The sequence below is a fragment of the Leptonotus elevatus genome, chromosome 18 (assembly GCF_054856555.1).
Source record: "Leptonotus elevatus isolate MCC_2025b chromosome 18, RoL_Lele_1.0, whole genome shotgun sequence".
Lineage (NCBI taxonomy): Eukaryota > Metazoa > Chordata > Actinopteri > Syngnathiformes > Syngnathidae > Leptonotus > Leptonotus elevatus.
This window is the reverse complement of record NC_141256.1, coordinates 2,077,307-2,081,890: the sequence shown is the minus strand read 5'-3', so window position 1 is coordinate 2,081,890 and position 4,584 is coordinate 2,077,307. Positions and strand designations below refer to the sequence as shown.

Here is a 4,584-nt window from a genome sequence, read left to right as displayed (position 1 = left end):
CCCCGGGGGTGGATGAGATCTGCCTGGAGTTCCTAAGGGCTCTGGATGTTGTGGGGCTGTCGTGGTTGACGCCTCTACAAAATCGCGTGGACTTTTGGGACAGTGCCTCTGGATTGGCAGACCGGAATGGTGGTCCCCCTTTTTAAGAAGGGAGACCGGAGGGTGTGTTCCAACTATAGAGGGATCACACTCCTAGGTCTATTCAGGGGTGCTGAAGAGGAGGGTCCGTTGGGACGTCGAATCTCTGATTTAGGAGGAGCAGTGTGGTTTTCGTCCCAGCCGTGGGACAGTGGACCAGCTCTTCACCATCTGCAGGGTCCTTGAGGGTGCGTGGGAGTTCGCCCAACCAGTCTACATGTGTTTTGTGGATTTGGGGATGGTGTTCGACCGGGTCCCTCGGGGAGTCCTGTGGGGGTTGCTTCGGGAGTATGCGGTACCAAGCCCCTTGATACGGGTTGTGCCAGAGCTTGGTCCGCATTGCCGGTAGTAAGTTTCCATTGAGGGTTGGACTTCGCCAAGGCTTTCCTTTATCACCGATTCTGTTCATAACTTTTATGGACAGAATTTCTAGGCGCAGCCAAGGTGTTGAGGGGGTCCTGTTTTGTGGCCTCATCATTGCATCTTTGCTTTTTGCAGATTACGTGGTGCTGTTGGCTTCATCAAGCCGTGATCTCCAACTCTCACTGGAGTGGTTTGCAGCCGAGTGTGAAGCGGTTGGGATAAAGATCAGCACCTCCAAATCCGAGACCATGGTCCTCAGTCGGAAAAGGGTGGCGTGCTCTCTCCGGGTCGGGGATGAGATCCTTCCCCAAGTGGAGGAGTTCAAGTATCTTGGGGGTCTTGTTCACGAGTGAGGGCAGAATGGAGCGGGAGATCGACAGGCGGATCGGTGCTGCGTCTGCAGTGTTGCAGATTCTGTATCGGTCCGCTGTGGTGAAGGAGCTAAGCTGAAAGGCGAAGCTCTCGATTTATCAATCGATCTACGTTCCTACCCTCACCTATGGTCACGAGCTGTGGGTCAAGACTGAAAGAATAAGATCCCCAGTTACAAGCGGCCACAATGAGTTTCCTCCGCAGGGTGTCCGGGCTCTCCCTTAGAGATAGGGTGAGAAGCTCGGTCATCCGGGAGGGACTCAGGGTCGAGCCACTACTCCTCCGCATTGAGAGGAGCCAGCTGAGGTTGCTCGGGCATCTGGTTCGGATGCCTCCTGGACGCCTCCCTGGAGAGCTGTTCCGGGCATGGCCCACTGGCGGGAGGCCCCAGGGGACGAGCCAGGACACGCTGGAGAGACTATGTCTCTTGGCTAACGCCTTGAGATTCCGCCGGAGGAGCTAGTTGAAGTGGCTGGGGAGAGGGAAGTCTGGGCATCCCTCCGAAAGCGGCTGCCCCCGCAACCCGACCCCGGATAAGCGGTAGAAGATAGATGGATGGATTGATGGAAGGATGGATAGATGGATAGATGGATAGATGGATAGATGGATAGATGGATAGATGGATAGATGGATAGATGGATGGATAATTAAAGAAATAACACATTTGATGGTTCTCTACTATTTGACTTTTTTATTATTCTTGTAGCTCTTTATTGTAGAATAAATATTGACCTTGTATGTGTGGGATATGCATTCCCCCATATTTTCAAAAAATATGTTATGTAAGACAAATCCAAAGAATAATACAAAATATACAACGCATGATGATTCAAAAGATTCTTCGCCTTATATAATATGGCAATTGATTTTGCTGTCTTTGATTTAACATTATATATATGCATTTTCCATTGCAATTTGTAATCCAAAATAACACCTAAAAATGTCATATCAAAAACTCTTTCAATTTCCACTTCCCCTATTCTCAATTAAACTGTTGAATCCATTTTACGATTACAAAATATCATACATTTGGTTTTACTTGTATTTAAAGATAACTTATTCAGGTCAAACCATTTTTTAACCAATTTCATTTCACATTCAACATTAGTAATCAAATCATTTCAGTGGGTCCCAGAACAGAAAAAAAGTTGTGTCGTCAGGAAAAAGAATGCAATTAACAAATAAACAAATTTAGATACAAAAGATACATCATTCAAATACCAAATAAACTAGAGCTGCGGACAGCTATAAAGAGCCCTCACAGCCCGGGCCACTTTGGGGAATGTGCAGGTTGGGGTAGTGGCACGTTGGGGTAGTGGCACATTGGAAGCAGAATTGATAAAATCTTGAAATTAACTTTTTTTAAAGAAATATTTTAGATGAAATAAGTTTTTTTTTTTTACATGTCATGATGTTTTTAAGTTTTAAATTGTATGGTAAATTATCTTGCTTCACGAAAGAAACCAAGCTTTAATTGAGACTTTATTGGAACTGCAGGTCAAAAGCTTTTCCCAAATGAAAGCACAGCACCATTCATTAGTGCAACAATTGATGGAATGCATATTAAGAGTGACATGCAATTATGTCGGCGAGATCATACTTCACTGGATTGTACATGCCATTATTAAAGTTAACATAATAATATGGCGTAAAATCCACACAGTTATCAGTATTCACAAAAATATTCGCTTGTGCAAGGTGAGGAATCTCTACTTCATAAGATAAATACTGTTCATTCTAACCAATTGTAGAGAGAGGTTGGCATACAAAGCAATACACTGATTCATTTATAATTAAGTGCAAACTCTGGGGTATTATTGAAAACATTAGAAATAACCAAAGATTTTCCACATGCCTGTTTATTCCTATGTTGCACAATCCAATGGGCAGACACTAAGAATTATTTTATCTTTCCCTCTACATAGTGAACATTTTTCACTTCAGATGCTGGGCCTATTTCAATTTCATTACAAAAAATAGGGTGTTTCTCATGTACATTCTGACTACATTCATTGTAGTAGTTGTGCTTCACGAGAGATTTACAAATATTCTACTTTACTTTTTATAGCCCACTGCTTGGAAAAGCAATGGTTTGATTCAAAGCGCATACACATATCCGTCACAGTAGGACATTTGGAAACAGCTGTTTGAAATGCCTTAAATGCTCCTCAATTAATTGTTTCAGCTTGGTAAAAGTTGAGAGTGCAATAATAGGTGAAAAATGAATTTTAACTATCTCCAACAACTTAAGTAACAATTGTGTGTGAGCATTTTCTCCAGTTGTGTTGATGAGAAATGGCAGAATATTTAACATAACCAGCATCTGCCCTGCTGATTGTTTAAGTTTATTGTCATTTGATGACAGTGTAGCAACAGATATAGGGCAAGGCTTGTCCCTCATATCTACAGGAGAGTAAGGGAAACCAATAATTCCACTATTAAATGTGCCTAAATCTATGTCCAGAAAGTACAAGATACTTCAAAACACATTTGATTTCATATGGGGCAACACTTTCAAGAATTACATGCATGATGTATGATTAATGACATCAAAATGGGGACATTCTGTCAATTTACTTCTCCTGGTTATACCAAATGTTGTTTTTAGATGTTCTCTTAAGAAATCAGTACTTGCTTTTTCAATGTCACTGCCTTGACTATTATGTCTTGCTATTGTCCTTTTCACAAACAAATCTTCATTAAATTTAGTTTGCATTTCTTCGAAGTTGCATTCACACTGCCTACATTTACTGTAGGCAAACCCAACTCCTTCCTTAAATCCAGCCACTGCATGTTGTCTCCGCACACAGACAAAAGTGAGCCATAAATTGTCCTCTCACCATTTGAAGTATGAACCTGAACACCATTATACAGCTCATTCAAATCATGGTTAAACCTCTCAAGTATTTTATCAATACCACAATGGGAAAGATCTTTTGATTTTACCATGGCAAGCAGACGAATGGTAGCAAATCTTGATCTGTATTTAGGGTTAATGTTACCTAAAGAGACTCAGGTCCCTTATTGATCATTTCAAGAATTTTAGAATGTGAAAGCAGTTGCTCCAAACTTTTAACAAATGTTATGTAATGAAAACAATGTTCTCTTAGCTCAAGAACTCTGGAATCTCCACGCTTCACATAAGAGACTGTTTGTTTTGCAGTAACAATTTCTGGTTCAACTGGATGTAACAGTTCTTTCATGGTCTTGTCCTGTAAATGGGTTGTAGCAACAAACTGGTCAAATACCCTAATTGCATCACTCTTTAGTTGGTCCAGGTCTTCAGAATGACTCTCAAAGATGCTCTTCATTTTAAAATAAATATCCTTTAGATAAATAACAGGCAATTATGTAATGTGGCCATTAAATTGTGAAATGTGTTAGTATTATTATGAAAAGTGCTCATGCTATTCTTTAATATGTAACTAATAGTTTATTTTGATTAAATATTTCATAATGATTATTTTAACGTCATACTTTTTAATAAAAATCATATTAAATTTATTTTCCAAGGTTTTATAAGATAAGAAAAGTTTTTTTTAACAGTCTTTCATAATGTCCTTTTCCGCAATGGCCTTTCTATTATATAAAACAGCCGTTTTACAGCCGAATTTCTTGGTGTTGTCAATCAAAGTCAGTGGGTTGGGCCTCCTGTTTGATCCTCTACGATCAATTAGTTTTCCTAGACACGGGTCATGAAGGAACGATGGC

The 4,584-nt window shown here is 40.5% G+C and overlaps 1 pseudogene; it reads right to left on the bottom strand.

Annotated features, from left to right (window-relative positions):
• Positions 1–202: 202 nt before the first annotated feature.
• LOC147158227 (uncharacterized) lies at positions 203–4,076 on the bottom strand (annotated as a pseudogene).
• Positions 4,077–4,584: the final 508 nt, after the last annotated feature.